Genomic DNA, 25,665 nt, shown 5'->3' with positions numbered 1-25,665 from the left:
CAGTGACCTATGTCATAAAGTAAACCATAACTACTTCTGTAAGCATGTTACAGTAGCAAAGCAAAACTGTATATGCCTAGGTATTTATATCACTTCACTCAAAGCCTTGGAGTGAAACTTAAAAAAAAAAAATTTTTTTTCCCAAACATTTCAGTTAGAAACTCAATTTCAGATCCTTGGCAGTCTTATGTATAGGCTTTCTTACATGATTGTTGAATAACATGTTATTATACGTGGGGGAAGAATAGTTCTTTTGTTGGCTGCATTACATTTTGTGGTGAAATTGGAGAAAACAAATCATTAAGGAAGTCTATTTTGGTTCAAGACATTACACACTTATGACGAGTCTGTTTTTTAACCTTGCCAAGTTGAAAGAAAATGCAGACCCATTTGTATTGGAACAGGAAGACATGTTCTACATTGCAATCTATCAGTAGCATCGTGTGTGTGTGTGTGTGTGTGTGTGTGTGTGTGTGTGTGTGTGTACAAAAAGAGAGAGCAATGTATTAAATATATGTGTGTAGACAGCAGCTTCTATATAGTCATGGTGTTATTCTTATGTATAGTCACTGCTAACTTATATACTAATGACTAATTTTCTAGGTACTGCTTTAGAAGAAAGGGGAAAATGTTTCTGAGTTAAACTCTAATAATCCCATCCAGACCTGCTTTCCTCTGGCAGTTTCCATGGTCTTCCAAAACGCTATCATTACCCCTCCATTGAAACTCCCATTGAAGCAGCGTCCTGCTGTCAAAAGACAACAAGAAAAACTTTCACAACTTAAAAAAGAAAGAAATGTCTGTGTGATTTGTTGCAGTTAGCGTGAGCAGAGAAAAAGTTATGAAAAAAGAAAAAGGCAAGCTTTGAACATTGGTTAATTGGTTGAATTCAACTTTGTAAGAGGTGGAGAAAGCCTGTTAACTCTTTATACACTTCTGTGTTCTTTGATTTATTACAATGACAATGTATTACTTTTATATTAAAGTTATAAAAAAGTAGAAATCATAGCAAAATGTATCACAATATACTACGAATGACCAGTAGCAGCCTGAAATATTACCTCTCTTTAAGCTTTTAGAAGAGCGTGCTATTATTGTACATAAATAAATCTAACAGATATTTTGTGGAATCATCATAATATAGTCATCAAGAGCTCCTTAGCTTTGAAATGAGAAAAAATTGGGATGCGGTCATACCTCAGTCCTTAGTTGATGTGATTTAGGATAGCTAAATAAGCTCTTTGAACCTCAGTTTCCTCCTGCATAAGTAAGTCACAAAAATATCATTTCCAGTAAGATGGTAGAAAGGTGAATGGTGGTAATTAAAGTTGCTAGCACATAGCAGGTCTTCCACCTAGAAGGATTAAACACCACCTAGAACATTGCCAAGAATACAATAGACTCTCCTAAGTACTTAATGAATGGGTAAGGAATGCATGGCTACTTCTCCACCCACTTCCTCTCCCCTTGCCCTGTCCTACCACTTGTCAATGTCAGGTCAAGGCCAGGAGTGCAAGCCTCCCACCCAGCTCAGCGCCCACACCCATGGGACAGTGTACACTCTTACTCATTTACCTCACATGGCAAATAGCTGGATAATTTGCAAGCATAGCATGTTAAAGATAGGGCATGTACTTGGTCTCATGGACAAAGACTCTTTCTTCCAGCTGAAGTTCTTTAGTTTTCTCTTTATTTTGCAATATTCTGTCAGCCTGAGTTTTCTTGTGAAAGAAACCTGCAAGAGCAAAAACAAGGTTGAACATCAGTGTAAGGTGTAAAACAGGCAGAGGGCCATCAAAAACAGCTCAACTAGTTAAATAGTAAGTTATCTATAGAACTTGGCTTGGCCTTTTTACTATTCATGTTCTTTTTTGTTTGAAAAGAAAAAGAAAATAAAGAAATTGAAAGTCTCATTCCTTGCCTTGTGTGAATGGGAATGGTATTTTTTTTTATTTTTAATCTCACCAATTCCTTTCTCATAAGAGATGTTTGAAAGCATGTGGACCATCAAAAGGAGAGTAACAAACAAATATTTGGACTGTTTTTCTCTTAGTTTTGCAAGAAATGGCCTTATTCACTAAGTGGAATGAATGTTCCCTTTCAAGTTGATGGATAGGGCTGTTGTCTATGTCAGGTACCTTTTCATGCGTGATCAGTAAGGTTGGGTTCACAAGTAGCCTTTGTTTAGATTTTAATAGCAAAAACAAAGGCAGTGAAATTTTCTACCACGGCTATTTTTTTCCAAATATAAAGAAGTTATCTAATGTTTATTTTATGAAAGTATCTCTTATTTTATACACATGATTTTATGCATGATAACTTGCTAGGTTAATAATGTTATTTATAGGGTGACTGATACTGTAAACTTGCCTCAAACCTAAGGTGAATTGCTGAATGTTTTAATTAGGTGAATTGCTTTTTTATTGCACATAGTACATACATTGGGAAAAAAATTGTCTTAAATGATCTAAAGTGTTCCAACATAGAGAAAAGCCTCAGCTACCTATTTGAAAGAGATGTACTATGTGCATGGGGGATTTAACCCACAGCAGAATAGCTCATCTTAAAGGGGAGATTTTATAACATGATCATGTATGTTTTATCTTAGAATTTAGAGATATTTATTGCATGCCTGCAGTTGTCCCCAAGTTTGACCTGATTTTTCACACTTAATTTAAAATAAATACCTTTCTTTTTCTTAGTACAAGTCAACTAAGTACAGAACTGTTCATCCTATCATTTTTAATTGGATACTGAAATATCCAGAAATTATAGTATCAGGAAATTTTACAAAATCATAAAATAAATACCAGTAGTTAAATTGATTTTGTATCAAGAAGGTTAGAGACTGAATTACAAAGCAGAATTGTTTCATATATGTGAACTTTGAATATGTATACACACACTCATGATTTTTTTACAGAAAACTATAAAATGCCTTCATATTAAATCCTATCTTCCACTTGAGAGTTCTTTAATAGTACACATAGACATGAGGTGGCTCTTTCATATTATTAATATTAACTCTTACATTCTTTAAGTCTTCACAATACCCTGCATGTTTACATTTCTCCTGTTCCTCATATGGCAGGCACATCTACAAACGTACAGAACACAGCTTGGGTGGTCCCTGAGTGTCCCAAAGGAGCTGCCCCTTTTTCCTGTAGGCACCCTTATCTTGGGTATTAATGTTGAAAACATTGTAAGACTTTTCATAAGGTTCTGATAGTCTTTCTGGTCTGAAAACCTACACATTTTTTAGAAAGGAAAAAAAGACCATTCTAGTCACAGTCCTTCGAATGTGGGCAGCTTTTTCATTTTGTGAAAGGAGTTCCAGTGTCTACTACAGGCAGTCCTATGAATGAGGATAATGAAAACCTTCCCAGTCTTGATGCTACCCAAACACTTTCTGGAAGCCAAGATAGATTTAATCAGACTCTTACACAAGCACTGATACTCTGATTTGGTTTAAAATTATGTAGTCAATATTAACCCATGGTATCACGTGTCTCATCTTAAAGATATTTTATAACACAGTCATGTATGTTTTGTCTTAGAATTTATGATGTTTTATTGCATGCCTGCTATTGTCCCCAAATTTGACCTGATTTTTCACACTTAATTCAAAATAAACACCTTTCATTTTCTTAGTACAAGTCAACTAAGTTCAAAACTGTTCATTCTATCATTTTTAATTGGGTACTGAAATATCCAGAAATTGAAGTATCAGAAAATTTGTATCATATGTGAATCTGCTGAAATGTAAATGGAAAGCCAGAAAGGACAGGTAAGGCTTCAGGTTCCCTTTGACGACTGAGCTTCATTTTAAAGTATAGTACACCTTTCATAATGCCAGATTTTCAGAATTTGCTAGTGTGAAACAATTATGTTTTTTTATTTAACAATTTTAGTGAGGAATTGGAGGAAGGGAACAGCGTTGGGAAATTGGGGAAGGGGAACAGACCAGTTGCTGTCCTTTTGTTCTTCAGTCAAGTTGTGGAGGACATCGCTTCACTGGCCCATGTTGGTATTATCATTGTGCTCTTCCCGGGTAAGGCAGTCGCTCACTGGCCATTGGACGGCAGCTCACGGTAGCTCATGAAAGCTCACACCTGCTGCCGGCCAGCCCCACTGCAGCCTATGCCGTCGCTGGCAACTCACGGCAGCCCAGCTCTACATTGAAGCTGTTGTTCACCATCTTAGCTGTAGAGGGCACAGCATCACTGGCTCATGTGGGATCCGAACCGGGGCCCTGCTGCTCAGAGCTGGCGTCCCAAGCCAACTCCTAACCAATGTGCCACTCGGCCGGCTGAACAATTATGTTTTATAATTTATACATTTTATACATTTCTTTACATGAAACCAAATATTTTATTATTTATATTAAGCAGTGCATGGAATTGATTCTGTGATTTTTTTCCTAATATTTCAGTTTTCAATTATAAAACAATAGGATGAATAATTCTGTATTTAGTTGACTTACGCTAAGAAAATTTAAAAGGAGTTTTTGTTTTAAATTATACATGAGAACATATCACTTCTAAAGAGAAGGTCAGTGAATTGCTGCTTCTCCCTTACTTGAAGGTCATGAGTACCTCGTGGGGTTGTTGTTATCCTTGGAAAGACGCTCTTACTGAGACCTCTGGAACTCTGTTTTCTCGACATACATTATTGGCCATCTAGAAGGAATCACTTCCAATGAGCCTTCTTATGGATTTTCCAATTCTCTCTGTTTCCTGGGGCACTATGTAAAGTTTTCAGATGAAAAAGGAAGCCCATAAGAGTTCTTTATTTTCCTCACATTGAATGAAGTTAGGAATGAGTTAGGAAGTTAGGAATAACTTTGCATTGGCTGTTGAGCTCTGGGTTTCCCTTTTGAACTTTAATGAAAAGAAACCTTTAAAATGATTTGGTTTATTTATTAGTTATTTAGCAGTGTTGATTCTTTTCAAAGTTTCTTGAAAACACATATTGATGCTTAGTATCTCCTTTTAGAAACATATAGTTACCAAGAATTCTCAAAGAGATAAACCAAGGACAGCTCTAGCAAAAAAAAAAAAAAGTTCTCCCAATGTACATTCTTTTTGTACTGGAGTCTAAGAACTTTACAATGAAGTGGAGCTTTTGTTTGTTTGTTTCAAAAACGAATAAAAAACAGAGTGGGCCTCCCTCCCAGTGAGTCCCGAGAATCCACAGCAAGACCAAAGCTGGCTGCGTTTCCCCGAGAGCCGTGCCCTGGGCGCTGCACTTGTGATGTCTGGGTCAGCCCAACTCGGTGTGGGGACTGGACATGGAGTTGTCATCCTCTGACCTGCCCTTCCGTCTTTACCTTCTCTTCTTTCTCCTCTCTGTCCTTTCCGGACTCCCCCCTTCTTTTCCTCCTCTTCCTCTCCCCCTTCCCTTCCCCTTCCTCTGCCCTTCCTTCTTTTTCTCCCTCATACCCCCCTCCTGAACTTCTTGGAAGATTCTACAGCTGCTAATACTGGGAAGCCCTGGTTTTCTCCACTTTTCTCAACCCACCATTTTCTACAAAAAGTCTGAAGTCCTCAGCAAGTTATCCTGTGGCCCCAGTGTACTGACTGGAATCTCCCCATCACGTGCTCCTTTCAGGAACATCACCAGGGCACTGCATGTCCCTAACGTGCTCTGCGCACACAGCCCCAGTCCCTGGCGCCTGCCCTTCACCTTGCCTGGGCAGCATGTCCTCTCTGCCGTGGGAACTCCTCTTGGTTCTCCTAGGTCCTCAGCTAAAACTTGACCTCTGTGAGCTTTGCTCCAACCCACCTTTTATCCCACTCAAAATAATTCCTCCACTGTACCTCCATAGAATTGTATAAAGGTCTGGGTTGTAGCATTTTTATATCTTAATTATACTTCCCTTCTCCTACTTGACTGTGATTTCTATGACAGGAAGAAGGTGCCATTATGTTTTATAGATCCAGCATGAACCTGGAACAATAGCTGCTCAGTAAACAGTAGTTAAGTGAATAAGATGAATGAATATCGGAGCTTCTATTGGTTTGTTGGGAAAGTCATGACGTATTTTTTTCTTTGTTTTTCATTGCAAAAATGCATCATGACTTTTCCGACAACCCAATAATTCTAAAATTATGGAAGGAAAGCATTGTGAAACTAGGTACTTGATTTCAAGTAGGTTTGTGTTATATATCCAAAGAGAATTCTCTGGGCACAGTCCTTATTTTAAGGGACTATCAAATTTTTTCAGAGAATAGGTAGCAGAATAGGAACATCAACCAGTATGTCACTGCCCTCAGACATTGAGTCCCTACTGTATACAGCATCAGTAAAGGATCAGTGGTATTGCATCTTCCAGTGAGGGACAGAGGTTGTGCCTGTGGATGTTCCTATGCTTTTTGTAACAGGAGGCAAGACACTTTTCATTAAGTCCCCAAAAGCATTATGGAGCTCTTTAGTTAAAATTATATATACAATCAAAATATTGGTAGTTATTGTACATATAAAATGTTATATGTCAAAGATGTATTAAAATGTAATGATCTATAATTAAAAGTAGTACTCATTTATTCAAGGTGTATTTAATCACCTACTGTGTGCAAAATACCACTGGGAGTTGTGAAGACTATATACATGAATAAAACTTAGCTGATAACACTTACATAACTTGTTTGTCAAAATGTCTGTTCAAGGCAGTTTACATTTCATAGCATTACACTGAATATTAGAAATGACATCAAGACTATATTCTTGATGGCTTCTATGAAACAGGACATATTTCTCTTTGACAAAGGTGAAAGTTTTTCAATAACTATTTCATCATTTCAACCTCAGTGGGGCATGAATGTTTACCCAGCAATTAGTCTAAGAAGAGACCAAAAGATTTTAAAATCTATCCTCTGAATGTGGGACAAACTAATGGGCAAGATTCTATGTCACATTGTCAGAATCTTCCTAACATCATTACAACTCATTCTCTAGAATACTGGAGGGGGAGAACCCATAATGAAAGGAGAGGGCATGATAAAGACATAAAAAGCAGCACATTTGAACATGCCTGAGCTGTCGTTGTGAATGTACACCTTCCATTTCCACAGAAAATAACCGAACTAGTACATGTACAGTACATGTAAAAAGAATATAACCAAGTCTGTTCTGCTCTAGTCTTCATAATTAATTGCCACAAATATACATTTTTAGTTTTCACAATTATTCTGCTTAAAAGCTAAATAAGCTTGACTTTGATCATTAAATAGTCTTAAAATGGAATTAGCCACAGTCTGAAACAGTCATCATTCTAAATGCCAGCCTGACCTTGCCACTGCCCTGCCTACCTGCCAGGTAACGTCCATCCTCCTCTTCGGCAGTGGAAATCCTCGCGATTGCCCTTCTGACCCCGCCCCCTGACTCCTCCCCTGTGTGTCGTCTCCACAGACCAGGCTCTTCATACCTCTCATGCACCTGGTTTTGTCTGCCAGGACCACTGTTTCTCCATCCTTACTCCCCCAGGTTCCTCCCACCTGTCCTGCCCAGCACAGCTTCTCCTGAGCCTGCCTTTCCCATTCCAGTGAGTCCAGTGCCCTAGTCTGTACCATCCCATGCCTGGGACCTGTGTTAACCCAGACAGTACGAATGGGAGTGCCGATTTAACCACCTCCCTCCTCTCCCAACTGTGAGTGGCTGCTGGCATGCCAGCTTCTCCCGCAGATGGCAGGACCGTGCCTTATTAATTTCAGTACCCCAGCCACTGGCCTGGGGGCAAGCAGATGGCAACTGCTCAGTATTACATGTCAGTTGTGTAAATGAAAGAACTATTAACCACACTTGAAAATTTATATTTGTTATTAAAAAATGGCCTTCTGGGCCATCCGAGTGACACATTGGTTAGGAGTTGGCTTGGGACGCCAGCTCTGAGCAGCAGGGCCCCCGGTTCAGATCCCACATGAGGGCCAGTGACACTGCCCTCTACAGCTAAGATGCTGAACAACAGCTCAACCTGGAGCTGGGCTGCCATGAGTCACCAGCGACAGTGTAAGCTGCAGTGGGGCTGGCCGGCAGCTGGCATGCGCTTTCATGAGCTGCCTTGAGCGGCCGTCCAATGGCCGGGGAGCAACTGCCTCACCCGGGAAGAGCGCAATGATAATACCAACTTGGGCCAGTGAAGCAACACCCTCCACAACTAGACTGAAGAACAAAAGGACAGCAACTTGTCTCTTCCCCTCCCCCAATTCCCCAATAAAATCTTTTTTTAAAATGGCCTTCTAAGGTTTGTCTCTGTGGCACTAGTGTTTAGACATTAGTGTTTACCCTGTGATGCATTCAAATAAGACTGTGAATCTAAATACATTTCAAGGTTAATGTGAGTTTTGCCCTTTGAGTCACCAGGTGATGGTTCAGTTATTTTAATACATTGCCCCTAACAGCATGCTCCCTAGATGGTTTTTGCATCCCTTTTGTTCCATTCCTTTCCTCTCTTTTTGTTGTGAATCGTGATCTATTCTTAGGATTCCAGTGTTCTTTCACTAGCCCTCTTCTTTGTCACTAGTTTTTTAATTTACACATTTGCTTGGCTGGTTCCTGTTACTCAGCCTACAAATCTGTCCTATGTCATCTCCTTGAGTAATTTATAACCTCCATAAAATGCCACGTAGAGGCACTTTTTTACATTTTTGAGTAATGGCAAGAAAGAATTGCCCTGGGAATCAAAACTCCAATGAGTCATAGATGATTTTGTTATTTATGACCAGAGAGTGGCCATTGACAATATTTGGCAATTTTACAGCTATGAACCTAGGCTATTGTGCTTTAGAATGTAATTTATTAAGCAAATAAAACTCTTAACTGGTAATGGGTCCTGTTAAATCTGAGGAATCACGTGAGCTCCAGGCCAGTACAGCTGTGGGAGTTTCATAGTAGCCACATACATCTCGGATGTCTGGACACTAATATTTTACACTTACTTCATGGTTTTATTTATTCAGTTGCCTTTATATTCTTGATTGGATTCTGACCAACCATTTTGGTTTTAGAAGTCATCAGCTTTGAGTAGAGAGGGAGGGGCTTGGAGAAAATAAAATGAATGTATGTTGAAAAAGCATAAATCCTTGCTTCGTTAGTTATAACATTTAGTAAATTCAGGCTGTAAAGAAACAGCAGATGTGTTTGTGAAAAATACTGATGTAAAATCATCTTTGAAAAAGAAAGACAAGGACTGAAAACCTAATTAAACGTATACCTGAAGGAGAGGTAGATACAGATACAGAGATAAGTAAGTATGTATGTATTTTGTAACGTTGGCTTCACTTCAGTTCTAAACATCCTTAGTTTTTTATGTTTGGAGAGAAGGATAATCTTGAAATTCTCCACAAAGTTGATCTTTTTCTAAATGCAATCATGTGCCACTTAATGATGGGGACGTTCTGAGAAATGCGTCGTTGAACGATTTCATCATTGTGTGCTTACACAAACCTAGATGGTACAGCTGCTAAAATTGCCTGTCTGTGGATCTCTTTAATTCACAGGAATATATTTTTAATAATATATGCTCCCCCTACTTAGAAAACAAACAGCTTATCTTACAATATTTCAATGCATGCAGATTACAACAGAAAAAATAAAGCATACATTTCAGACCACTTCTTACACCAGCACTTAATAAAATCAAGTAGCTTAACTTTGAACTAGCTCAAAGAGCTAAACGAGTGAGTTACATTATGAAAATCTAAGAATATAAAGATAGAGCTATAAGTTCTGCATGACAGAAGAGAGACCCATCAGTTCCAAAACTGAGAGAAAACCGGGAGGAAAGTTGACTCTATGATAGACAGAGAGATGTCTGTCTTGATTTCTCTTTGAAATAGAATACCACTCAACTTCTTGAGAAGGTTAGCTACCAGATACTTGGAGAACAGTGTGTTCTCAAACAGAAACTGATTTTGTGGAAGCACTTGGGAAAATATTCCATGGAGGTCCTGGAGGTCTATGCCTTACAGTTTGGCAGAGATGACTTTAGCCAAGAAAATATTAAGAGCAATGGACATGAGTGTATGATGTTAAAGAGTTTTAGAAAAACACAAAATAGGATAAACGCATTTCTGCCATGTAACAATGTTTATTGATAAGGATTAGGTGCGAATTTCTAGTAGGTTTTTAGCATTTTCTGTTCATTGGCTTTTTTCCTGTAAAGTCTAGTGTATTAATGAACTTCCGTAATTTCAAATGAAAGTCTATGTAATTTGTGATAAATAAGAGATGAATGTGTTCTCTGGGAGCAGGGGAACTGGTCAGCAAGTATAATCAACTGGGAGAGGACCCGCAGACACTGAAGTTCTGATTCATTGGTAGGATTCAAAAGGCAGCACTTTTTACATAAAACCCCAGAAGTGATGGAGAGAAAAACAGAGTGGCAGCGGAAGGGTAGGTGGCAGAGGCCACAGTTGCTGGTGGTGGTGGGGACCAGCCTCAGAGATGGCTAAGGTGGTCCCAAGTGCAGCAGGCCAGAGCCCCTCACTGGGCCCGCAGAGCCGCCCGAAACCCCATGAGCCTGAAGCCCCATGGGCTGTGATTTAAGACTAAAGGGAAGGTCATGAGATGGGAGAAGGACTGCTGTTAGAACCAAGTTAGTGGGAGAACGTAAACCCTCCAGGTAGCCAGCCTACACTGCTGAGCTGGAGGAAAGGTTCTTACTGTTCCTGCTTCTTTAGAGAAAATGATTTTTATTAATCAAACTGACCCTAATACACTTAAAGAGTGAAGACAATAAAGGAATGACTGACAAGGTAATAGTTAAAGTTCCATCTCAGACTTGAGCGGTGGCCTTATTCATGTCATGTTTTGTTCTCCTAATGAATGGTGGAGTTATTCCTTTCCTTTTATTGAAACCCCTAGGAGTGTAGCCACTCTTTCAAAATATGTACTAAAAATCAGACACTCAATTACACCTGTGAGCTTAAAGCAGCAAAAATAATTTACTGACCTTACTGCACCCCCTTCAATTGCAACAAACTCCTTACTCTGTATTTCTTGAACCCAGAGTGTGGAGAGTTGGTTTTTTACTTCTGAACCTCTCCTCCACCCTCTCCCACCTCATTTCCCCTCCGTGTAACCAAATACTTTTCAGCAACCGGAGGCCTAAACAATCTTGTTAACTTAAAAGTTTTCCTTCAGATTTATTGACCCAGCAGAGTTAAACAGGGTAAGTGTTGATCAACACCTCTCAGGTATTTCTTTAATTACTGGGCTGGCATCTCTAGGGCCTAATAAAAATTTGCAATGTGAGTTAGAAATAAAGTGACTATTTTATTTATTTATTTATTTATTTATTTATTTATTTATTCATTTATTCATTCATTCATTCATTCATTCATTCATTCATTTATGGGGAGGGGGAATTTTGGGCTTTCTAAGGGGAGCCTCTACCTTTTGGCATAAATTGTAGCTGCGGCCTTGATAATACTGTGGTTGAACAATAAGGTCTCCAGGGCAGCTGGCTGAAAGAGATTAAACTGTAATTAAACTACACTATGAGTAAGGACTTACGGGAAAAAGAAAAAAAAATTGTGGTTTTCATAAAGCAGAAAAGAAATACATTAACTGGTGTTTACAGCCCAGAGACGTTTTTTGCCTTCTCAACTACAAAACAGTCTTATTTTTAGCTAGCCAAGTTTTTGCAAGAATGCCGTATCAATCCCACAGTTCTGTTCTTTGAAATAATTGCACCAAGCTGGTCCCAAATCAGCAGTAACTAACTGAAAAGCAGGAGGGAAATATTTCTCAAACATACAGTGCCGATGAAATTTGCCATAACACTATGAATTATGTCGGCTGCCTGTATGAAGTTCCACATAATGGAAAAAAGAATTTAACTAGATCTTAATTGAACATACAGCTACATAATATCCTTTTGTTTAGGCTCAAAAATGGATTTTTTTAAACCTCCTTATCAGTGCAGCTATTAAATATTGTGGCTCTCCAGCTATCAGTCTCCGATCAGCACAGTTAGTGCATTTTACCTTCCAAGGAAGTGCACTTTGAGCCAGCTGGAGCACAAGAAATGTAGGAGCTGGAGAAAGACGTAATTGAAACAGGCGACTGCTTCACTACAGACAGGAAATAAAAGGAAGACTGGCCCTCCAACGGATTAAATTAGATGTTTCAAATTCAGACAGTATCAGGAAAAAGAAGACTTATGTTAGAGGGGAAAAAGGTAACAGTAAGTTCATTCAGCTGAGTACCCCCCTTCTCCCCTCATAACACATGTTTTTGCTGGAATCTCACAGTACTGCCTGCCTGTAGGGTAGAATCGCCCAGGACTCTCTCCTGGCCAAACAACAGAGTAGCAGGTCCCTGTGTTAATGTCACACTATCCTCTCCCTCCTGCCTGCCCTCTCCCTTCCAGAGTCCTTTGGTATTCTATTTCCATAAATTAGGCATGAAATTACGTTGGGCTGAGAATACATGATTTCAGCTGTTTTATAGTTGGAAAGGAAAATCTTTTAGACCTAAAGCAAAAACATTTTTTAAATATACTTCCTGCCTATTAGTTTGAGATATGCCTATTATACAAAATACTTGCTTTGTAGAAACTTTCTTTTTTCCTTTTCATCTCACAGAATTCTGTCTTGTCCTTCATTTCAAGTCAAGTAACATTTATTGAGTATCAACTGTGTACAAGACCCGTGACTAACTGGTGTGTCTGATATTTATACATGTATAATTCAGTTTCTAATGAAGACTTGTACCTTTGTTACAACATTTTAGGAGGTAGATTTAATTTTCTGTTGGAATAATTGACTGAATCTGTTGCAGCATTTTTTTTCTCTTTCCTTATGTGATAATACATTTCAGGTTTTCTATTTTAGCAAATATGAGTCTTTGTTTAACATAATTTGCTTTAATATCCAAATCCAAATCGTTAGCAATGCCTGAGATACTGCTTATTAAGGTCAGTGCCTATTTCAGCAGCATAGTATCCAATGTTATTTATGTATGCGGAGGGTGTAGCATTAGACGAGGTGTTTTCTCTGAGGCATATACACACATGCACACACTGAAAACGCAACACGCTAAAAATACTGTAGCTCTCCATTGTCCCCTCTTGAAAAGCTAAACATTACTATAGCAAGTGGATAGAATTCCAACCTTGAAGACTGAAAATGCCTTCGTCTCCCTGTGTTCGTAAATCAGTCTTAGAGAAATGTGGGGCTACAGCCCAGGGCGGCCTGCCTGATCCCCGCCTCATGTGCTCAGGTGTGCTCACTGTTTCAGCTTCTCAGATTAAGCCCTGGGAAAATTCCCGTGCAAACATCGGCTTCAGTTGCCCTGCCTCTCCACCGCAAGTGAGGTAGGGTGAGGAATGCTTCCTGCGAGTGGGTTTTGCATGGAAAATGTTGTGGGTTGCTTCCAGTCCAGCTGGACAGCTTTATATCGCTATAAACCTTTACTGCTGTATTAAGGTTCTATTCCAAGGGTATGAATCTCTGATATTAGTGGCCCAACAAAACTGTTACTAATTACTTATCTACTGAAGAGCTACCAGGATTGGCAACTTGAACAGTGATAATCTATGTACTTGGTATTCTCCAACAAGGAATCTTTCTTGCTAATATAAATAGCATGGCTTGCATTATGAAAACTCAAAGGAGCAAACTAGAAATGTATACTTATGTCCCCTATAAAGATCGCCATGCTTGCTTCCTTACAGAAAGCATGTTTCTCCTTCTGAAAGGTCATTTCAGCGTGAATCTCAAAGAACAGAGACACTTTACAGAGAACTCCAATTTCTAAGCTTTAGGGTAGACTCTGCTGCCCGCTGGGCCTCACAGTCAGGATTAAACATTCCAGAGAAGCCCTGAAAGTGGAATGGGTCCTCGGAGTGTACCTTTTCAAGACCAGGGATGACATGGTAGCTGCCTGCTGCGTGATCTGTGGCAACCATAGCCCTAACCCAGGACATACTTTTTGGGAATTACCAGTCTCCAAGCTCCCTCCTACAGAAGTTCTGCCCAGAAGTCTGTTCCCATAGCTCAGCATCTCCTGGTGTGACTGTTCTTGGAGACCTGGCACCACTGTGCCTTCACGTGCAAAATTAATCCCTGGATTGCGGCTCCATGCTGGCTGTGTCTGCCTCCCCCAGACCCCAAGGAGGCGTGATGGTGCAGCACTAGAAAGAAATGGACATTAGTAGGAATGATGAACGCACCATGCTGCCCTTTGCAGATGTGATCTCCTTTTGCCTCACAGGGGCCCTTCTGACACAGGATGATATGATTATCCCCTTTTTACAAATGAGTAAACAAACTTGCTAAGTTTCAGTAATTCACCAAATCCATACAACTGGCATGTGAAGTTGTAGGGTTTGGCGCAGAGTTCTCAGAATCAGAACCCTCCTTATTTCTATATATAACATTACTTAAACTAGACCTTATTCACTTTGAAAACCTAATCTGGAGACCTTGTTCAGGAGTGGTTTCCTAGGGTGTCATGGAGCAGTCCTAGTTAAAATGGAAGGGAGGCTGGGATTGGGAAAGAGGTGAAGTTCAGCGATGAGCAGGCAAACCTGAGACCATTCTACTCCATTGCCCTGGCCTCCTGCTCTGTTTCCCCAGCAAAGTTCTGAATCGCTGAGTGTTTCTCAGCTACCTGTGACTTTAATTATTAAAGAAAAAGTGACAATAAAGTGTGAAAGACCTACTAGCTAAAACCTTAGAGAGTTTAATTCCAATGAATCTCTGTAATAAATATGTGGGATGTATTTGAAATAGTGGGTGAGTTTTCTTGTCTGTTCAACAAGGAAGTTCCAAGACTAATGTATCTAGGCATAAAGTCCATGGGATTTATTTAGTAGGATGTAAGTCTGAAATCAAAGATTGTGTGTTAATGATAATATATATCACTAAATGAATAGCATACACCTGAATCCAAGAATTATCCTCTCCAGAATCTCTCTCCAATTTTATTCTCCCTTCATCCCCAGCCTCCTAGCCAATTTCTCTTGAGTTTCCTCCTCTGCTTTCGTTCTCCTTTCCATGTTAGGGTCATGTGACATCTGTGTATTCTAGAATGGCTGACTTTTCTGCCAGGAGGAAGCTCTAGACCTGGGCTGAGCGTCAGGAACCCACTGTCCATACCCCGGCCTCCTGACTTTCATTTTCCTTTTCATTTTCCTCCTCTAGCTCCAGCTGTTTGATTCTACATCCCTTCCTTTGCTCGTCTTTGAACTAAACAAGGTTCTGGGAATTGTTAGGTATAAAGATTCTGAAAGTGCATATTTTAAAATAAGTGGTGATGATTGAAATGTCTCTTTACTGTTTCATAAAGTATTACTGGGCCCAGACACCATATGTAAGAAAGATGTAAAACTGGGGGTTTCTAAGTTCTTCGCATCCGGCTTCCTGCCTTGCTAAATTCATATGACTGCTTCACATAAGTAAGAAGCATGTTTTTCAGCAGCAGAATGCAGGTTCGTGTTGCCACTGATGTGTCGTAGCCTGCAGTTCACACCCCTCGTGTAGGTGTCATCAAAGCTGTCTCTTACCCTGGAAGGTATAGGGTGCCAGGACCCAAAAGTGGTATCTGATTGCAAAGAAGGTGCTGGCAAAACAGAATTTCCTAGTGCCTGGTTCTGAGTGACATTTAGGGGACATTCATTTGGATGTCCCCTAAACACCGTAGGCCCAGAGGAAGCATACTTTCTCTCAAAGAGTCAGTGGTTTGCTGGTGGTGAGGAGAGTTATCATTGTAATTCTGATCTAACAAAGGACTCCTGCTACTCCCCTCCACACACTCCTCACTCCTCACTCGCATTCCAGCTTCCAGAAAGCCTGGTGCTGTTCCAGAGCCTCCCACACGAAGGGTTTGCACAAGACTGTGTGGTTCTACAGGTTCTGCTCTCACCTGAGAAGAGCTCAGTACAGGAGGGCTTACTTCATACATCCTTAAAGACCATGGTTCTTTCAAAATGACCTGTTACAGTCACTGATTGGAAAATCAGAACACAGTGGTGTCTACATTTTTAAATCCTTAAAACTTTTCCCTTAAGGTAGGTAGAGGGTGTATGTGTATGTGTGTGTGTGTGTGTGTGTGTGTAGGTAGAGGGGGGTGTGTGTGTATGTGTGTGTGTGTGTGTGTGAGAGAGAGAGAGAGAGAGAGAAAGAGAGAAAAAGAGAGAGAGAGATTGAGATTGCTGGGTAATTAGAAGTAAACTTTTTTTTTTAGGTTCTTAGTTTATTAGTCCTGTCATGAAAACTCTGCTCAATCACCACAGAGAAAGTCACTGACGAATCTTGACTCCTTCTTTCTGCCAGTACCAACACTGGCCTTTGCAGCCCCCCAAACTTTCTTCATTCTGTTCTTACATTCCTTTCACTGTTTTCTTGAGGCCTTTTTCTTCTCACACAGGCCATGTCTTGCAAGACTGTATTTGGGTTCATTTTTCTTTGCGTCATCCAGGGAATCATGAATCATGCCGAAGCCAGTGGTCTTGCCACCACCGGCATGGGTCCTGAATCCAAACACAAAGATGACGTCTGGTGTGGTCTTGTACATTTGGGCTAGTTTTTCCCGAATTTCTGTCTTAGGTGCTGTTGCCTTTCCAGGGTGATGGACATTGACGATCATTTGTTTCTGTTGAAGTAGTCTGTTGGTCATGAACTTCCTGGTCCAGACAGTTACTGTGTCATTCATGATGGCGGCTGGCCTTCAAGCAGCCAGGGAGGAAAGAATAGAAATAAACTCTTAAATCAGAATTTAGGCAAGATTGGCCTCCTTCAGTATATAGTCACACTTAATGAAAACTCTAGAACTATGGAATGATTACTTTCCTGAAGCTGGTACAGACAGTTTGAAACCAAAACTTTGTGTCTTTTATACTGCTTTGTAAAAGAATTGCAGGAGGGCATTGTCTAGTACTTTTGAGTATATAAAACCAGGAAATAACTATATGACATTCTTAGCATTAATACCCCAAAATGAATCAGAAACAAAGTTAAAACAGAAAAGTAAGAGTGCCCATCATCAAAGAACAAGCATTTTTCTTTGTTACCAAGTCTGTCCTGATATGCACAAAGGTATGGAGTCTAATGATTATAGAGGGGCCTCAAGGGGTACTCACTGGGGCCCCCAAGTACACAACTTTCCTTGTTTTATATGTGAGTGATGTCCTGGAGCGTAGTTCCAGAGCATCAACTCACGAGCCAGACTTCCTAGGTTCAGATACTGGCTCTGCCACTTCCTAGCAGTGAAGTGCTGGGGCGTCTCCTAAGTTCTTTGTGCTTTTGTTTCTCCATTTTGTAAAATGGACATAATGATAGTACTTACCTCACAGGATTCCAATGGGTAATTAAACACTGTGTATGTAAAATTTATAAAACTGTGACTGTTTTAAAATGTTACTAACTACGATGATGATGATAATGATGATGATGATGATGATGATGATGATGATGATGATGATGGTGGTGGTGGTGGTGGTGGTGGTTGGTGGTGATGATGGTGGTGATGGGGTGGTGGTGGCGGTGATGGTATTGACATGCACTTGCCACCATGCTTGTGTCACATAAATCAGAACATCTCAAAATTCTTCCTGAGGAGGAGCTTTCAATCTCATAGAAAGTCAGCATAAATAGAAACTAATCAGTTATAATATTCATTACCTAAACTAAAGAGGGAAGTGAGAGAATTCTTTTCACCAGTACACTTTTATCATGCCAGCTATAAGTTTTAAATTATCCTTCAGCACAACAGAATTATGTTCTAATGATCGTTTGATGTGGATATAGGAGCACCATTTTTTCTACTTTCTAGAGCCATTTGAATAAACATTTCTCATCAGAAGTAAGATAAATTTTCTCTGACTTATTATGAGAGAATGGGAAAAGAACCCCTACGAATATATCAAATTAGTAAAAATCACTACAGTTTGAGGAACAAGATCTTTACTAATACTGAGGAAGGGCAAACCGTATTCTCTGCTTCCTTAATTTTTTTGCTACAAACACAGGGAGCATTTAGACAGAAAACACAGCAAATTAATATTTTGTGTTTTTATTTTTCATTGAAATGAGAAGGTAAATCAGTGAATTTTATGTTACTACAGGAGAAAATATATGTTGGAATTCAATATTTCAGACTGACATAAAATTTGAGGGTTATGATTTGAGAAGTTAGTATCCCAAGGAAATTATCCAAAATAGGATCAAATTTGAAATCCCAAACATGGCTTGATTGTTAAGAGCACTTGGGGAGCTTTATAAAATTAGGAGTTCCCAGGCCCCTCAGCAACTCACCTAATTGCAATCTGCAGGAGTGAGGCCTGAGAATTTGTATTATTTTAAAGCACCCCAGGTGATTCAAAATACACATGGTAAGAGTATAGTTTATAACTTGAACCAGCTTTGTTTTTTTGTCCTATTTTTTGGAGCGCTGTCTTAAGGAAAAATAACAAATTTTATACATTTTTTTTCTATATCTCTTCCTACATGAGATAAAATATCCAGAGACCCCGGTTGTCTGTAAGCCTCAAGGAAAAAATTTGAGGCCAAGCGGCCCTCCCGGAGCCAGCACTGCAGGGATCTGTGCCCAGAGCCCTGTTGTGGTTCACGGCTGCAGAGCCCTCTCCGGGCCTGTGACAACTAATAGAGAACTGTGCACACACCACTGTGCTTATGCTCAGAGAGGAAAGCGTTCTGACTGAGGGCCCAGCTCTAATTACTGCTTTCTGTTAGGCTACAGACATCCTGCTAATTTGGCATAGAAAGGAGGGAACTGGCCGGGCTCTGCTTTTCTCCTACGCCAGCTCCACTGGCTATTGGAAATAGGGTCGCTGTAAATGAAGATTATGCACTTATGATAAATTACCAACACTCGTCTGAGTGCTTCTGTAGTGTCATGTTGCAAATGTTTCTTCCATATCTTTAAATCACAGAGCTGTTTAAATTAAGTATAATAAAATGAGAATGACTGCTACTGTGAATGAACTGCTTTCAGAATAAGAACATCTATTTACATATTTTTTATATTGCAGAGTTTATTCCAGTATTGAAACATTTCATGTGGACTTTATATTTAGACATAATTCATCTTCACATTTTATTTGAATTCAAGGCATAGTTTGTATTAATTTGCCCATTTATCACTGCATAGTTATTATTTTTAAATCTAAAAGTTTTATTTCAGATTTCAATTGTTCTCCAATGAGGAAATGTAGTATCTTGATCCTCTCTCTAAAAGGTGATTTAAAAGACATATACATATATATATATATATATATATATATATATAAAAGAGATAGGAATATTCAGAAAGAAAATCAATACTTAGATTCCACATAGCCACTTAAGCAGTTAGACAAACATTATATGCATTTGTGTAATTTTGATGCCTTGTGGGTTTTAGCTGTAACTGAGAATACCTCAAAAATTAAAAAAAGGCAGTACATCAGAGTGTTTGGTAACATCGAAATCTTTATATAAAAATACATTCATTGAGACCACTTAGAATCCATTGGATCTTATTAACATCTAAATACATTTAGTCTGGAATGGGACATTTCTGCCTCCTTTTCAAAGCTTCCAGATGAATTTTATGTACTTGGGGAAGAATAACAAGTATGTCCTACATAGTACACATATGAAAGTCCTCTCACTAAATACATATAGCTTTTAATCAATTTGTAAAATGATTTGGGGACTGTTGTTAGTATTCAGAGTTGATAGGAAACTTTGATGTTTGATATATTGAAAAAAAACAAAACTTCCACAACCAAAAGCTTTTCTAAAAGAAAGGGTTTATTGAGCAACATGCTAGCCAGTAAGAACCAGGTCCTGGAGCATGAAGTCTGCACCAGCAGCAGCATGGCTAGGTGGACAAGGCAATGGTCCACGGGCACTTTTATACTATTTGGGGGGAAGAAAGGTGTAAGTTGTTTTGGAAGAATTTACACTGGTTACAGATGAGTGGGGTGGGTAAAGGTGAAGCCAGGGCATTTCTTTGATAGGTGCACAGTCTGTAAGTAAGAAATATTTACTATATTTGATTGGTTACATGCAACAGTCCTGAAAGTTCAAGTATATGCAGGATGCTGTGATGTCTGGTGGTCACTTTCTGATTCAAAGCTCCAACTTCCTTTCGGGAATGTGAGCCGTCTAGTGTTAGTTGGCCCACAGCTGTTAACTGGTTAGCTACTCATGTCTCTTCTCTCCCTTTCCAGCCTGCTGCAACTCAATGTAGGTAGGACATTTTAGACTTTTTCTCTTGTCAAATCATTCCTTCATCCTATGACAACAGTATTAACCCTACTTCTTTAGGAAGGCAGACTAAGAAGGCCAGACTCTCCCAAGGCTGGTATATTTCCAGTAGTTTACTTCTAATTCTGTCCTTAGACATAGAACCATTAGACTTGGCCACTCTATGGTTTCAACCACCAAACACCTAAAATGACACAATTTCCTTTCTCTGATTTTTGCTGATATACAAGTATCTGTATTTATCCAATTGTTTGCACCACCTCAGCAGTTTATATTGCACTGGTTTTCCCAGGTTTTTCTCAGTGACTTAGATTAAGAAATCTTTAAAATAGAGTAGCTATAAATATAAATAAATAGGATTTGAAATGTAATTATTTAATTGTAGGAATCCCCATAGATTTATCATAAAAAAAGAGAAGGAACTCACTAGGTGTTGGTTATGGCATTGAAAAGTGGCTTACAAATTCACTTCAAAAGGTTAGGATAAACTTGTATAGACCTAAATGCTATTTTTTTGGTTTTGTTGTTTTGTGTCATTTTCCCTCTCATTAAAACATGCCCTCCTTGGATATCATTCACTTTCCCACCCTTTCTTAAGAAGTATCTATTCCATCTCCTGTCCATTTAAAACTAAGCCATTCCCATGTAGCATATAAAGCCCTTTCCATCATTTCACTTTCTGCTATCCTTGGGGATCTCTTGTCCTGCCAGGACCAGGCATGTTGTACTTTAAGCTGAGTAAAGACATCTTTATATTTTTGTCTCTAAACAGTCCAACTTTCTGTTCCTTTAAGTCTTGAGCGTTTGGGAGAAGCCTTGAGACTTGAGGCAGAGAATTTGTGTGCATTCAGGAATACTAAGCAAAATGAGAGACCCAGAATTCCAGAGGACCATAAAATTGCAGAGCAGGAAAGGATAGTAATTATCCCCTGCGGGGAAGGGTAACTTCCTTTGGCATTTTAAAGTAGGAAGATTAGTTGACTTCACAGTATACATATCCATCACCTCTTCATGAGAGGTAGCCCCAGCCTTCACCTGGAGTGGTTCAGAAACATCCAGCTTTCCTGGAGTTGACTACATTCACTTAACACAAGCGCAGACTCAAGTCCATGGGCATCTTCAGGGCATACATCAGGTTTTCATTTCATGAACTTATAGGAAGAGGTCATTTATAGTTTCCCATGCCAATTCAGACCTACTTTAAAGGAACATAGGAATTTCAGTTTACCTGAATTTCTTATAACTGTTTGAAAGACGATTGGAACTCTTAGGCTCACCTAAACCCATATCTGTACCGCAAGAACAGCTTCATAGATTCCTAAAACCATTCTGGAGTAGAGAAGTTCATCATAAATGCATAGTCATTTTATCATGGGTTCTGAGACTACCATAAAACATGGAACATCTGGGAGTTTATAGTGACCCAGGAAAATGCCCCACAGTGCCCCCAGAGGAAACCTCCAGAAGTCATTTGTTGAAACTGGAAGATGTCACTATTAGAGTAAGTATAGATAGAAAAAGGGGATCGAGAACTAAGTCCTGGAGCATACCCACATGAAGATGAAATGTATGAGAACTAGAGGCTATATCGAAAAGTGAAAGCATCTAATAAGAATTTCATGAGAAAAAATGGAAAACAGAAGGAAATTTTCAAATGACTATTTGAAGAAAATTTCCCAGAACTGAAGAATATGAATCTTGAGATTGCAAAAACTATGTGAGTGTCTAGCTCAGTGAATGAACAAAGACCCACACCAAAGACCATTACTGTGAATTTTTTTCTTAAAGATTTTATTGGGAAATTGGGGGGAGGGGAACAGCGTTGGGGAATCGGGGAAAGGGAACAGACAGGTAGACAAATTGCTGTTTTTGTTCTTCAGTCTAGTTGTGGAGGACGTCGCTTCACTGGCCCATGTTGGTATTATCATTGCGCTCTTCCCGGGTGAGGCAATCGGTCGCCGGTCATTGGTCAGCCGCTCACAGTGGCTCCCGGCAGCTCACACCGGCTGCCAGCCACTCACATAGCTCATGGCAGCTCACTGCAGCAGGGGCTGCAGCCTACGCTGTCCCCGGCAACTCACAGCAGCCCATTCACTCCAGGTCGAGCTGTTGTTCATCATCTTAGCTGTAGAGGGCAAGCGTCACTGGCCCTCAATGTGGGATCCTAACCCAAGCCCTGCTGCTTAGAGCTGGCGCTCCCAAGCGAGCTCTTAACCAGCTGAGCCACTCGGCTGGCCCTACTGTGAATTTTTTTTAAATAGTGATTTTTTTTTTAATTGGGGAGCAGTGTGTTTTTCCAAGACCCATCAGCTCCAAATCAAGTAGTTGTTTCAATCTAGTTATGAAGGGAGCATCTCAGTAGCCCATGTGGGGGTCAAACTGGCGACATTGGTTTTTATGAGCACTGTGGTCTAACCAACTGAGCTAACCAGCCACCCCCTACTGTGAAATTTTAACATTGAAATTAAAGAGAAGATCCTAAAACTTCTAGGGATACAAACATACAAATGATCAAGCATAAAATCAGGAGTAAAGATGGCATTGTGTGTGCTTGTTCCAACATTAGAATGAGAAGCCAATGAATGAAGCAAAGCCTTTGAAATTTTGGAAATTATTTTTAGTCTGAAATTCTAAACCCAGTCAAAATGTTACAGAAATTTTCAAACACACATCATTTTTAAAGAAATTTTCCTTGGGGCCGGCTGAGTGGCGCGATGGTTAAGAACTGGCTTGGGACACCAGAGGGCCCCGGTTCGGATCCCACATATGAGGGCCAGTGACACTGCCCTCCACAGCTAAGATGCTGAACAACAGCTCAACCTGGAGCTGGGCAGCCGTGAGTCGCTGGCGAAGGCGGAGCCTGCAGCCCCTGTGGCAGTGGGTTGCCATGGGTTACCGTATGTAGCCAGCAGCCAGTGTGAGCGGCCAGCAGCCACAGTGAGCGGCCGTCCAGAAGCCAGCGACTGATCTGCCTTGCCCAGGAAGAGCGCAATGATGGTGTCAACTTGGGCCAGTGAAGCAACGTCCTCCACAACCAGACTGAAGAACAAAAAACGACAGCAACTTGTCTGTTCCCCTCCCCCCAATTCCCCAGTGCTGTTCCCATCCCCCCAATTCCCCAATAAAAATCTTTAAAAAAAAAAAGAAATTTTCCTTCACACACTTTTCTAAGAAAGCTCCTGGAGGATATACCCCACCAAAACAAGAGAATAAATTAGAAAAAAAAATGAAGGCATAGGATTCAGGAGGTAGGGGGTCCAACGCAAAGAGAGGAGAAGGAAATGCTTATGATGACTGCAAAGGACATCCCAGGAAGACCACAGCAGCAGGCGTGGAGCAAACAGCAAAGGAAGGCCTGGGAGACCACAGCAGCAGGTACAGAACAAACAATCAGTGATTGAACGTGGGGGCTTCAGGACGTATATCCAGGAGAAAAAAGGAGTGAGGGCATGGACAATAAATTGAGATGTGTTTTGTAAAGAGTTGAAGGGTATAAGAAGACACAGCTATACAAGGAAAACTAATTAAATAACAAAAACCCAACAGTTATTAAATATGGTAGGGAGAGGGAAGAGATTTTTAAGAAAGGAACTGAAATCATGATCCACTAGTTTAGGGTGAAAAAAGGAGTGAATCTACTAAAAATTTCCTACTTCTGAAATAGGAAGTCTATAGTTAATGCCTAAAATGGATTAATCAGGAGATAACAGAATTGACACATCAGTTAGCAAACTGTTATAAGTGTTGAAAGGGGCTGTGGAGGGTCTGATTTATTGAGAGGAGTAGGGGACAAGGTATTCTGTTTTTTATTATAAGTCTCTTAGCACTATTTAATTTTTAATATTTACATGTAAAATTTGGTTAGTTTAAAAGTTAATTTAAAAAACATATAATTTGACGATTTGTTAAGCTTCTTCCAACTGGTCAGACCCTCCAGAGCCCCTTTCAAACTTATAACAGTTTGCTAAATGACATGTCTATTCTGTTATAATTTGACTATACGTTATACACAGTATTAAACTTAAAAAGTATATTCAGTTTTCACCTGAATGCACGCTATAACTAGGAACAGGAATTATGATTGATAATAACATATCAGTTTCAATTGTACAGCATAATGACTTGTGTATATTGTGAAATGATCACAAAAAGTATAGTTAACATTCATTACCATACATAGTTACAAATTATTTTTCTTACAATGAGAACTTTTAAGATTTACTCCCTTGGCAACTTTCAAATATACAATACAGTATTATTAACTATAGTTAGTATAGTAAAGTGTTAATTTCATTTATCTAGAGAAAGAAGATGGAAAAGAAATTAATTTTCTATTGCTATTGTTACAAATTAACACAAACTTGGTGGCTTAGAACAACACTGCTATGGACTGAATTGTGACCACCATCCCCCACCCCCAAATTCATGTGTTGAAACCCTTACCCCCAGTGTTATGACATGTGGAGATTGGGCCTTTGGGAGATAATTACATTTAGATAAGGTCATGAAGGGGGGCCCTCATTAGTGCCCTTATAAGAAGATAAAGAGTAGCACAGTGAGAAGGCTGCCATCTACTAGCCAAGATGAAAGCTCCCACCAAGAGCTGAACATGCTGGCACCCTGATCTCAGACTTCTAACCTCCAGACTTGTATGAAAATAACTGTCTGCTGGTTTAAGCCACTGAGTCTATGGTATTTTGTTATGACAGCCCAAGCTGGCTAAGGCAAACATAAATTTATTATCGTATAGCTCTGGAGGTCAGAAATCTGAATGGGTCTTATGTGCTAAAATCATGGTGTCAGCAACGTGTTCCTTCTGGAGGCTCTTTTCCTTTCCTTTTCTAGATTCCAGAAGCTGCCTGGATTCCTTTGCTTGTGACCCCTTCCTCCATCTTTACAGCACATCACTCCAACCTCTGCTTTGTCCTCACATCACTTTCTCTGCCTGTTCTGATCCTCCCGCCTCCCCTATAAGGACCTTGCAGTTACACTGGGCTCAGGATAAGCTCCACTACTGAAGATTATAATCACACCCGCAAATCACTTTTGCCATGTAAAGAAAGTAACATATTCACAGGTTAGGGGATTGAAGCACGGACATCTTTGAGCAACTGTTATTCAACCTACCACGAGAGGTAAAGGGGAACCAGCAGGTGTGAACAAACAGAACTAATTTACCCGTAACTCCCAAGTATCAGGATTATTGTCAGTGAATTGAAATTTATTTAAAACTACATGTTTCTTGTTATATTCAATAAAATTTAATTTTAGTTATAACTTCAACTATTGAAAACCTTGATATTTTGGAACGTTTGGAAGTTTCATAGATAGTGTGCCTGTCAAATCATCTCCATTAAAACTGATAAATCAATAGCAGTTAAGAGTTTAGATGCTTGAGTCAAACAACTGAATTTAAAACCCAACTCCACCACTTTCAGTGTGAGTT

At 39.7% G+C, this 25,665-nt stretch overlaps 1 protein-coding gene and 1 pseudogene across 1 annotated transcript in view; one reads left to right on the top strand and one right to left on the bottom strand.

The window, feature by feature from the left end:
* GMDS (GDP-mannose 4,6-dehydratase) overlaps positions 1–25,665 on the top strand; it is a 730,364-nt gene that overhangs the window by 505,075 nt on the left and 199,624 nt on the right. The window lies entirely within an intron of this gene.
* LOC109394022 (40S ribosomal protein S24 pseudogene) lies at positions 16,339–16,659 on the bottom strand (annotated as a pseudogene).

Source organism: Hipposideros armiger, unplaced genomic scaffold (genome assembly GCF_001890085.2).
Source record: "Hipposideros armiger isolate ML-2016 unplaced genomic scaffold, ASM189008v1 scaffold_405, whole genome shotgun sequence".
Taxonomy (NCBI): domain Eukaryota; kingdom Metazoa; phylum Chordata; class Mammalia; order Chiroptera; family Hipposideridae; genus Hipposideros; species Hipposideros armiger.
The sequence above is the reverse complement of the archived record's forward strand: the minus strand, read 5'-3'. Positions and strand labels throughout refer to the sequence as shown.